Genomic DNA, 12904 nt, shown 5'->3' with positions numbered 1-12904 from the left:
CCGGGCCTCCCGCCTTCCCTCTGGCCCTACGGTCTCAGCCGTGCTCATTTTCCTGCGTCCATCGTCCTTGGCGTCGGGGACCAGCCCAGTACTGCGTCCTAGACTGGAAATTGGGCTCTCGGCTGTTTTCTCCGATCTTAGACCCCTTTCTCCCTCGCCTCTCAGCCACTTGCCCCCAGCTCTGTTCTTTCCTTTCCACACCAACTCCTTGCCGTTTCTTGGGCAGTCGGTTTGGCTGCAAAGTGACCAGGACTCTGGGGCTTCTGCTCCGCCGGGATCCAGATAGAACCACAATCTGATCTTTAAAACGTCCAGTGTCAGGACAGACTATTGCGCTGCTCGTCACTAACCTCCCACTCGCCCCCATCCCCTATCCGCCACCCCCATCCCCCATCCGCCAAACCCCATCTCTGACTCAAATACTAAGGCGCTCCCTCCTTCTCTGGGCGGCGATTCCAGCCTCTCTCTTCCCTGTTCTCCCCAGGAGCTCGCGGTTCTGCATCCTGGCACCCTCTCTGAGCTTGTGGCCGCCAAATGCCGACGCCCCTTACACCCTCCCTCCCGCGTACTGTGCGGCGCCAGCGCGCGAGGGGAGGGAAACTTGGGCACAGAAAACCCCTAGAGTAATTTCTGCTTCCCGAACTTGTTGCGCTCCTGTCGGGCAACGTTTCCACGTTCCACGGGCTACTGATATTTTTTAAGTGAGTGTTTCTTGGGTTGTGTGTGGAAATACTCATTCTCCGTGCATTTTAGGAAATATGGCATTTTATCAAGATGAAGGCCAAAGGGGAATACTCTTAATAGCCTTACGATTAAGGCTAAAGACTTTCCGGGTGTGCACCTGTTTGGGAACTAGATGGGGCGAGGGTCTGATTGGCTTTGCGCTTTACCCCTCTACTTTTCCCCTGGGAGGTCTCTTGTTCTTTTACTGGGTTTGCAGTCTCTTAGATAATGAAAGGCTTCCCTGGCAAAACTGGGAGTGATAACGCATTTCGGGAATGGTTTGTTACCGCGTTCTCTTACGGGCACGCCCTCTCCCCTCCGCCCTAGGCAGTTTCCTAGTCCCTGTAGAAATGAACTTGGGAATAACCTTTCATTAACAGATTCCCTCCTTCTCACTCCAATTTTATGTTTCTAACGTTTGATTAATAGTCTTGAGTTCTATCTACACGGAAAAGTGGCTCTGGTATTTTGTGACTCTGAAATGCTGAAGGGACAGAGATGTATGTATTGATATTTGGAGTTCGAAACTATACTACCGGTTTGTGTGACGACCCTACACACTCAGTATACATATCAAATATAGCAGCTGAGCCAGAGGCACTCTCACCTTCCGATTCTTTTGCTTCTTCTTGTGTCTTTAGGTAAGTGAGCCCAGGAAGGCTGGAAAAGAATGTGTAGGACTGGGTCAAATCCTGACCCTTGGGTTCTAATGATTAATAATAATTATATAAACCACAGTGGGTATGAGCATGGGCTAATCCTTTTGTTTTCCTTTTTCTCCCATATGGGGGTGAATCCTAAAGATCATTTTAGGTCTAAGCTCTATATTTCGGTGAATGTAGCAGGAGGCCTTTTCATTTTTCTGCAATAGGCTTCTTGGGGAAACATCCCAGGTAAAGATAAGTGTCAGAGTGACAGCTAATCCAAGTGCATCATTTAGGAGGTAAAATTATTGCTTTTAAAACATAAGTATTTTATATAGCCTCATGGATTTTCCAAAGTGTTCTGTAATCAATCAATGATCTTGTGAGTCACAGATGACATGGATATTTTCCCCCTTCATAGATGAGGAAATTGAAGCTTAGCAAGATTGAAGGATTTACTCATGAAATCAGGACTAGGTAACAACCAAGGAAGGATAAAAAATGTCTCCTCTGACTCCTTGTTCACTTCTTTTCTGATGCGGTTTATTTATTTGTTTGTCTTGGTAACAATGCATTGATTGGCATTTTGTCTCTATCGCTTTATAAGAACACCTCTCTCATTTCTTTAGATTACACAAACTAAAGATTGTGGCTATGAAAAACAAATCTATGCTCAGATTTCTCTCCGCTTCCCTTGTTCAGATAATGACATTACTTTTTAAGACAGAAGATTTTGGCAAATGCTTTGCAATAAGACCAAAGACTTGGTGGAAAAAAAAAAAAGTGATTTGTGGCTGAGAATGCTCTTGGTAACTTGGAAGGGAAATTGTGTATCCCTTGTGTACAGGGATACTATTACACAAGATTATGGAGCCAAGGGAAAAATCGAATTCTTCTAATCCCAGGAAGAACAACTGCTAAACAGGAGTTTGAAAGAATCTAAAGTGAGTAGAAAAACTGTATTTGGGCAAAAGCGTGTGTGTGTGTGTGTGTGTGTGTGTGCGCGCGTGCGCGCGTTTAAATTAGATGGTGAACCCAAACTCAAAAGTATCAGATATTTCTGTCTTCTGCTTTCACAATATCTTGTCAAGGGCTTGTTCTGAGTCTAACAGAAGCAGATTGGGTGTATTTCATGACCTTTTTATCTTAGAAAAGCAGGTAAATAGGAAAGCTGTTAGTATATGCACAGCTCTGCTTGATTGGAGGCAGGATGAGTCCTGGAGCTCAGGGACTAGTTAGGAAGATACTCATTCCTCCTTACCCTGGTTCTCCCCTGTGGTGGTTTCTTGGTGGATTAGTTAGCAAGGGAAGAGGTGAGCACTGTGGCATCAGCCATACCAACTATGGCACAGTTTTCTCATCAAAAAAATTCCCTGAAATTGATGGCAAACAATCCAGTAGCAAAGTTCTCCTAGTTTTATTTATTTTTATTTTTATATAGTGAGTTAGTGATAGTGGTAGAGGATAAACACAATTTAGTCTCAATTTAATGTAACATGGCAGCACTTTTTGGTTTTGGCTTTCAATACGGATCAAAGCTTCCGTGAGCTGAAAAAGTATTTTGTCTGAATAACCCAGGCTTTTGCCTCAACTCAGTTTCACTGGTGGTAAGCATCTGGTGAAACTATGTTCATTATGATATACTAAAGGAAGATATTCAGAGGTCTAATTTTGAAGAAGCAAAAACATCACAAAATACCCAAGGTGGGGAAGTCATTTTAGATCTAATCCCACATGTCATAAATAATTTGTTCTGTACTTGTTGGAATGCACTGTTTATGATGGACTTTATTTCATAGATTCTCAGAGAGGGATTCCTGATAATATTTCTGCTCACATGATGTGAAAACATAAGAAATGGACAACATAGCATGCAGCCCAGTTTTAGCTGATGGTAGCGCTAAGAAATGCTGAACTGGAGTCCATGACACTGCTTCAAAAGATAGAGTGCTGGCTTTCATCGATGTATTTGATAATTAGATAGAGAGAGATGTGAAGGCACAGTGCGAGCAGAATGCTTTCTGGTGCTAAGAGAATTGTGCAGTAAACATACTTAGTTGAAGCAGTGACTCCCTGGTCTTCCTGGATTGGGTTAAATATATGTGAAACATAGCAAATTAATTGACATATTTTACATATTTTTGGCATCATGTTTTAAAGAGAATATTGACAAGCTAAAACTCACCCAGTATACAGGAATCTGAATAGTAAAGGGTGTAGAAAACAACAAATAAAGAAGTGTGAGCTTTTTAGCTTAGCGGAGCAAAGCTTTGGGGGAGAAGTGGGGAAGGAGCTTCAGCTATGGTAGTTGTCTTTGAATGGTTTTGGGACTATTAAGCATGAAGAGGTATTCTCTTCTGCCAAGCTAACAGATGATAGAACGGGAATCAGTGGGTGGTTCCAGGAAAGCAGATTCTGGAACAACATTTGAGGACAGGCACTGTGCTGTACATCAATAGAACAGGACAAGTTCATAAAACACTGAGTATCTTTTCACTAGGAATTCCAAAGGCTGGAAGACAAAACATAAGGGATTCTCTATTATGGATTTCTCCATTAGTGGGAGATTGGGCTAGATACCCTGTACGGTTGGTTCTACTGTTAAGATCCTAATCTTTTTTCTGGAAGTTATTAATTCTTTTAAGCTCAAAAAGATTTCAGTTTCTATGCTTTAATTTAAACACATATATCCACAGCAATTAGAAGTTTTAAGGGAAACAACAAAGAGAGGAAAAGGATATTTATTAAAGAATTTTCAACATCTCATTCAAGGAAGTCAGTGAGAACAAAGTGATGTTCCACTAAGTCAAGGACAAAGATATAGTCAGGAAGAAATTGTCAGCGTTAAAAGAGATATTTGACAAAATCTAAGCCCTTCATTTTAGAAATTGGAGAAATTAAGGCCCAGATATAGTGGTGAGTGCTTTGCCAATGTCACATAGACAGTGGCGAAATTAAGACTAGAAGCCAACGTTAATGATTATACCCTACACTTACTCATGTTGTGATAAAAGTGATTGTGGGGCTATTGTCATTGTAGCATGTGGAGAAGATTTTCATAGCAATTTTATATATACATTTTTAACACTGTAGCTAGAAATTATCTAGTAAACTCTTAGATAGACTTTTGGAAAACCTTCTGATTAAGAGCCATCTGAAAGTTGAATGAGCTTTCCTGAAAGAACTATATCCCTTAGCCCTATTTTATTTAAACCCTATTTAGAAAATATTCCTATAACCAATAGGATGAGCTAGATGATCTCTTAGCTATCTTGAATTTCTACATTTCCCTACTATAAAAATTTTGACCAGATCTCTTTTAGTTAGAGATGAGGCAACTGACAGAGACATTGTCTTGTCTGAAGCAATACAGCCTGTTAGTCAGACAAGTTACAGAATTAATGCATCTAACGGCCAGAGATAATTCCAATCATATTTAGGAGTGAGGTGAAAATTCAGACTGGTTCTTGTGTTTTCTTTCTTATTGCATTTTCTGGTTGTAACCCCCCTCCCAATGACACATTTCTTTTCCGTTTTATTTATGCCTGTTCTCTGAGAATTCCCAGTGTGTACCCTGATAACCCTTCCTCCACTATTTCATTTATAAGAATTCCACGAGCCTTCTCCTATTACTCTCTACAGTATTAGGGAACCACATCATCAGATTTAGCATGTTAGATGGCTTGGCTTAGAAAGTAAGTTCTTTTTTTTTTTTTTTTTTTTTTTGAGACATAGTCTCACTCGGTCGTCTAGGCTAAAGTGCGGTGCTGCAATCTTGGCTCACTGCAACCTCTGCCTCCTGGGTTCTGACGATTCTCATGCCTCAGCTTCCCGAGTAGCTGGGATCACAGGCACACAACACTATGCCTGGCGTGTGTGTGTGTGTGTGTGTGTGTGTGTGTGTGTGTTGTATTTTTAGTAGAGACCGGGTTTCACCACTTCTGGCTAATTTTTGTATTTTTAGTAGAGACAGAGTTTCACCATGTTGGCCAGGTTGCTCTTGAACTCCTGACCTCAGTTAATCCACCCACCTGGGCCTCCCAAAATGTTGGGATTACAGGTGTGAGCTACCACCCCTGGCCCTAATTTTTATATTTTTGATAGAGACAGAGTTTCACCATGTTGGCCAGGCTGGTCTCTAATGCTTGGCCTCAAGTGACCCACCTGCCTCTGCCTCACAGAGTGCTGGGATTACAGGCGTGGGCCACTATGCCCTGCTGATGCTTAAATTCTTATTTTACTTTTATCAATGATAACATTATTTCTCTAATTTGGCATCTGAAAAAATGAGGTGAGTGCCCTATGAATCAGTTTACAAAGGTGAGGGGAAGAGATAAGAACTGCGAAAGTACCTGCTGTGAGATCTGGGATGAAAAGAGCTAGAGGAAGATAATGAATTACAATATAGATCTGAACATGATACCAGTGACAAATGTGATTTGTTCCAAACATCACAGGACTACAACTGTTAATAACATGGTTTATTAAAAGGTATTAGTCTCGGGCTTTACATCATTACAAAGGAGTTATGTCTCTTTCAATATATTTTATTTTTAAAAATAACTTCATCTTATTTTCTCTTTGTCATTGTTCTATCTCTTGGACTAAGAGAGGATGTGTAAGCCCTGAATGAAATAGGATTCAGAGCCTTCACTGAGGATGTTTCCTTTAGAAGGTTCCTTTTCTCCCCCTTTACCTATCCAACCCTCATCTAGCACCGAGGTTTCTGTTATCCTATTTGGTGACAACATGATGCTATGTGGGGAGGGAAGTTAGAATTCAAATTCATGGGAACCCTCTTAAGTGATAAAGACTTGCCTATGACTCCAGTATGTAATCTATCAGGGAAAAGGCATGATTTCTGCTGAAGTTTTTATAGACCATTTTAGCTTAAAAAAAGATATGATGATCCAGGTGTGGTGGCACATGCCTGTAATCCTAGCACTTTGGGAGGCTGAGGTGGGTGGATCACTTGAGGTCAGGAGTTTGAGACCAGTCTGGCCAACATGGTGAAACTCTATCTCTACTAAAAATACAAAAATTAGCCAGAAGTGGTGGTGCATGCCTGTAATCCCAGCTACTTGGGAGGCTGAGGAGGGAGAATTGATTGAACCCGGGAGGTGGATGTTACAGTGAGCGAAGATCTCGCTGCTGCACTCCAGCCTGGGCAACAGAGCAAGACTCTGTCTTAAAAAAAAGAGACATGATGAATATCTCTTTACGATAAGAATAAAATTTGTTTAAAAATATTGACTAATATAATCTTTGGGCATTAGCTGAACATTTCTAATACCTATTGTCACCCTCGTCTCCATGGCTCCAGATAATGGAGTAATTAAGTGTGGTTACCAAATTCAAGCTAGAAGTTAAAGAATGGCTAAATAGTCTTTATTTCTCCTCAGCGCTTGCCCTGGGATTGAAACTAGGCTGTGGAAAACAATGGGTATAGGATAGAAGAGTGGCTCCTTATCCTGAGTTTCAAATGGGAATAATTTACATGCTATGAGCCAAAACCAAATACTGGATGCTTGCTCTGCTCTTTTTCCATCGATTTTTTTTCTTCTCCCTTCCTGAGTTCTTTATTTTTAATTTTAAGGATTGAGGTTTTATCACTATGCACATTGTTTAAAGAGTCAAATAGTCCCATGAATTTTATGAGGATTATTTTTACAAAGAGCAGTCCTGTGCCCCCTTTCTTATTTTCTTGACTACAGAGACAACCACTTTCCATTTTTGGCTGATAATTTTGGCATTTAACTCCATGTTTCTAAATTGTCACTGAATTGCTGGTTTTTTAAAAATTTCTATTTAAGGAATCATCTAGTACTTCACACTATAAACGGTAGAAATTTTATTTTCTTTCTATTGCCTTTTTCTTTTTCTCCCCTATTCCCAACACCTATGTGCACCCTTTCTATCCTTCTACCATAATTTTGGTTAGACCATTGTGTTTTTGTAAAATTTTTATTTATTTATTTATTCTGAGACAGAGTCTGGCTCTGTCATCCAGGCTGCAGTGCAGAGGCACGATCTTGGCTTGCTGCAACCTCTGCCTTCCAGGTTCAAGTGATTCTTTTGCCTCAACCTCTCGAGAAGCTGGTTGCACCACCATACCCAACTAATTATCATATTTTTAGTAGAGACAGAGTTTCACCATGTTGGTCAGGCTGGTCTCGAACTCCTGACCTCAAGTGATCTGCCCGCTTCGGCCTCCCAAAGTGCTGGGATTACAAGAGTGAACCACCGCACCCAGCTTTGACCATTGTTGTGATGTATACATGCAATTCTAAGCCAGGTAATCAATGACTCTTCTGTGAGACTTTTTGTTTTCCTTGGAATTAATACTTATTTTATTATTCTTAATTTTAAGTACTTATGACTACTTTATTCCCAAACTCTTTGCCATTTGTCTATATCACACTCTCAAGATACTCACAAATTCCTAACATTTGATTTTCCTGAACAAACCTCTCCCAGAACCTTCTGATCTGCTCCACTCTGGATTCTATGTAAATGGCTCTCCTTTCCCAATCATCTTGGGGATTCCTTTAATTTCACTAAGTTTACTCTTATTTTTTGTATCTTTTTATTTCTTAGTTTACTCTCTCATTTTGGTGGAGTATAGTCTACTGTAGTTTCTTGACAATTGGTACATGAGAGGTAAATGTTTGAACATCATCCTTATCTAAAAAATATTTATCCTAATTTCATGCTTTATTAGTAATTTGGCTAAATATAGCATTCTAAGTTGGAAATCATTTTTGAATACTTTTGAATACACCACTTCACTGACTTTTAGCTTCCAATTGCTATTACGAAGTCTAAAATGACTTTGATTCTTAATTTTTTTGTGCGTTCTATGTATTCATTTATTTTCCTTTTTGGAAACCTGTAGGATACTTTCTTTGTAGCCAGTTTACTGAAAGTTTACAAGTATATGTCTTGCTTTGGGTTTATTTTCATCCATTGTTCCAGATAGTCAATAAACTCTTTAAGTCTGAAAATACGTTTTTTTTTTCAGTTATGGGGAGTACTCTTGAATTCTTTAATGATTTCTGTAGGTCTCCTGTTATTTAGATTTCTGCCCCCTGGGTTTATCCTCTACATTTCTAATCTCTTATCTCCTATTTTCTATCCCTTTGCCTTTTTTTTCTCTGATTTTTGGAAAAATTTCTCAATGTTTTCTTCTAACCTTATTTTTGTGTTTTAAGTTTTTTGACTCTAATTCTAATTCCCAAGATCTCTTTTAATTATCTTGTCCGCCTCCTTTTTAAAATAGTTGTGTGTCATATCCTCAGACGTTTGGAAATTCTTGGTTGCCTGCCCATATTTAAGTGAGAGGCTAGAAAGCTGATAGGAAACTATGAGTACATGGGTGGGACTTGCTGACTGTGAGGTTTAACTGTAAGATAACAAGATTGGGCTCTTTCGTTGGAAAACCTCTGAAGTCACGATTTTTAGGTCTTTCATTTTAGGCTGATGAGATTCCCCAGAGAAGAACTTTTCAAATTCCTGCTTGTAGGATAAAGTCCCAATGTTCTGGGAGCCAAAAGGAAGAAGACCAGAGGTTTCTGTATTTACAATGCACATGTCCACTATTGACTCTTTTTTCAATACTGTGTATTCTCAATATAACCAGTTGTCCCTGACTGCAAAAATACTAGGGCAGTGTCTTTTACTGGGGCAGTGGAAGGGCTGTGTGTGGCTGTGTGGGAATTGAGGAAAGTATTTACAGGTGTAACTGCTCTTACACTGACTTTCATGAAGTCACCCTTCATTAGCCACCCCCCCCCCCCATATCCATCCATTCTTACTTCAAGAGATAACTGACACCATTAATTCTGGAACATTTTAGGTATTCTAGAGTATAAGTCAGATTGATTCTTGGCTTTCCTATTGCTAGCTTAGAATTTAGTATTTTTAAGAAATCTGATATTCTATGAAAATGTAAAAAGAAAAAGAATTGTGTTTTTTTTTTTGATCTGCTAATTTTTTTAAACAACTCATTCATTTGTTTCCCAGTTTTCAAAACGTTGCTACTATTGTTCCTCCTCCTGTTCTCCCTGGTCTCATATATTTGTGCCATTTAAAAACCTTCACTATGATTTTAGTAGGACTTGTCAAGGGAATGAAATAGATGTGTGTGTGTGTGTGTGTGTGTGTGTGTGTGTGTGTGTGTGTTTTCAGTATACTGTATTTATCCAGAAGTCCCATAATTTGAATTTTCTGTTATTTTATTTTGGCATTTACAGTGAGTAATGGAGGTACTGATCTTTTACCTTGACATTTCTTTTATGTAACTGAATTGTTGAGGTACAGGAGAATTGCATTATCATCCAAGAGATTAAAAGGCTGATTTCCTTGACAAAACACAGAATAGCCTATCTACTTCATACTAAGTAATGCAGTACCAATGGCTTGGGCTCTGCCTGGTTGAGCACATTGGAAGTCAGAGTTAGTTCTTAAGAATCTTTGTCTATGGAAGGTTCTGAAGAGCTCTACCAGATATTCTTATACATTTCAAGGTGAGGGAATTTATATTATTTCATTTTCCTTTGTCTCAGATTAATTTATAACCTAGGTCCCTAACTGCTGAGGAGAGGGGAGAAACAGAAAGGATGAACAGAGAAAGCGAGACAAAGATACAGATACACAAATAGACACATACAAACACATGTATATACAAGTCTCTAAAGAGAATGATGCACACAGGACAGGACGAATTGGGAGGTGATCAATTAAGACATTAAGTGTTTTGTGACACATGGATGCATCTGCATTTTGCCCTGAGAACAAGGGCCATCAGCTCATTTTCAGAGGGCTGCTGCCTTCTGCAGCTTACTCCTCAGATCAAAGCAAAACTGTCTGCTTGCATTTTCCAATCAGAATAGGGATGCTAATTTATACTCCTTAATGTGTGATGGTAAGAGACTCCTTCAATTAACTGAATTCTATAGCCAGCAAAATAAAAGGTATACAAAGAGGCGCAGGCTGGAAGAGCTGAAATTCTCATTAAATCAAAAGGTCCGGTATTCATTACCTCGTGCATCTGAGGCTAAACACTAAATATTGGGATCATCAAAGGCAGTTTAATGGGTTAAATTGAGAATATAATCTAATTAAAATATTAGGCATGGCTAAATAGTTCTTTGATATTCATCTAAAGGTTTCATTAAAAATATGTGGTTGAGGTTTGTATCATAGGAGATTATCAATTTTAAGCAGAGACAACAAATTTAGGAACCTCACCAGCACTACTTCAAAGTGTTACCATTGTGTGGAAGCAGGGGAAATGGGAAAAGACCTCACTGCCAGGTAACAGGGTGGAGATATGATATGAGGCAGGGCCAACCAAGCTTCATGATAATAATTTTGATCGTTGTCTGGATGATTAAAACAAATAAAGTGTAAGATTAATTTGGGAGATGATTTTGCCACAGAGTAAAGAGTACAACATAGAGATCTGCACTGGTTTTATTCCATGTGTTTTTGACTTCCTTCCTCTGTGTGGACAGCTTCCTAAAGGATGGCTGATCATATTTTCTGGGTTTTAAATTTTGGATAGCTATTTCCCCTACTATAAAATTTGAGCCATAGGGATACCTAGCATTAAAGCTTGAGAACCTAGTAACAGAGGGTGCCCTGAGTGGCCCGTTTACCAGCCCCAGTATCAGTGCTGGTCTCTACAAGCTGCCAATTCAGCCAAGGGTATTTATGAAATCTTATCAGAGATTTCCAAGGCTCCACTAAATACATTTGCCTGGAATGCTCACATCATTGTAAACCTCTCAACCTATTAGAGCTATTTAATAGCGGAAGACCATTTATTCAGCTTATTGAAAATTAATTACTTACATTGCCCAGGTTTGCAAGGGGGAAATGAAAAGGCAATGGAGAGGTAGCAAGGGAGATAACCAAACACTTTTTTCCTTTCTTCATATTTTCCAGAGCCCGTACATTGAGAGGTAGAGAGAGCTGAAAATATTATTTGTTTTGTATCTTTTTTTTTTAGACAGAGTTTCGCTCTTGTTACCCAGGCTGGAGTGCAATGGCGCGATCTCAGCTCACCACAACCTCCGCCTCCTGGGTTCAGCCTCCAGGCTACCTCAGCCTCCTGAGTAGCTGGGATTACAGGCATGCGCCACCGTGCCCAGCTAATTTTTTGTATTTTTAGTAGAGACGGGTTTTCACCATGTTGACCAGGATGGTCTCGATCTCCTGACCTTGTGAGCCAGCCGCCTCGGCCTCCCAAAGTGCTGGGATTACAGGCATGAGCCACCGCGTCCGGCACTTGTTTTGTATCTTATTGTGTCTTGCAGTGTGTTGTCTAACATTTTGGAAAAGTGTCAACTTTCCAGTTATTTTACTGAGCCAAAAGTAAATAATCAGACATGAAAAGTAGGAGTGTTTCAGACTGCGTAGTAATTTAGAGAGTTTGAAGAATGAATGAATGAAGTTTCCCATCCGAAGCCTTTTGCTTTCCATTGGCCAGGTGTTGGCTGAGGAAATTGGGACATTTTATGTTTTCTCTGTCCCTTTGTGAGATAGATGTGTGGTTTTGCTTAACAAAGCTACAGGCTGTGAAGAAACAAACACCGCACTTAGTCTGGAGGCAGCATGGTGGTGAGGACAGTGCTGAGCATCAGATTTTCAACTTCTGAGATCCTCCTTTAATATATTTCAAAAAGTGGAATAAACATCTAAAGATAAATTTTTATTAGAACATATGTCCTTGCTTTTATTTTGTCTTTACAGCATGGAACTAATATTATATTGACCGTGTCTTATAATCACTGATGTAGGGAGAACAAGCACAATGAATAAACAAAATCCACAGTCATTCAAAAATTTCACTTCATGCCACAGTTTTAAATCCTTTCCTGACTGGGGAAACAACTAAGAGGCAAATGGAGCATTTCTGTGTCTTTGTGTCTCCCTGTTTTTACCCATTGGGAATAGAAATCATGGAAACACAGTTAGCATTAGGGAGGAGAATTCCTATAGTCATTCTGTGAATACTTGACTGTCAGAATGAAATGTATATTATTCAAGTCTTAACCTTACTCTAACAGGAAAAGGTAATCTTAAAAACGGCATAATTAGGAAAGCAGCCCTGATTTTTACTTAAGAACTTTACATTTTCAAATGCCACTTCTAACATAATGGTAACAGATATATTTCGAAGCACATCTTGGGATAGAATTAGCGAAACTTGTCTTGATATCTGCAGACTATCACCAACATCCAATTCATTTTCTGCTATTTTTCAATAAGTAATTAAAGAAGAATCCCCTCTGAGTTATCTAGTCTGCTGTTGTGGGCCATTTGCTATCAACTCAAAGTTCTCAATTAGCTCCAGTGTTGTTATAATTACTGGACGTGTTTTCAAACAACTCCCAGTTAATAACTGTTGGGATGAAGAGTCATTTTCTCACTATAGACTAGACTGTGCACGTTCATGCTTGCTGTGATGTTTTGACAATGATTCATTAACCAATAATAAGGCCCCAATTGGAACCATTAGGCATCAGTGCCTT

The sequence above is a fragment of the Callithrix jacchus genome, chromosome 10, assembly GCF_049354715.1.
Source record: "Callithrix jacchus isolate 240 chromosome 10, calJac240_pri, whole genome shotgun sequence".
Taxonomy (NCBI): Eukaryota; Metazoa; Chordata; class Mammalia; order Primates; family Cebidae; genus Callithrix; species Callithrix jacchus.
Note: the sequence above shows the minus strand (reverse complement) of the source record.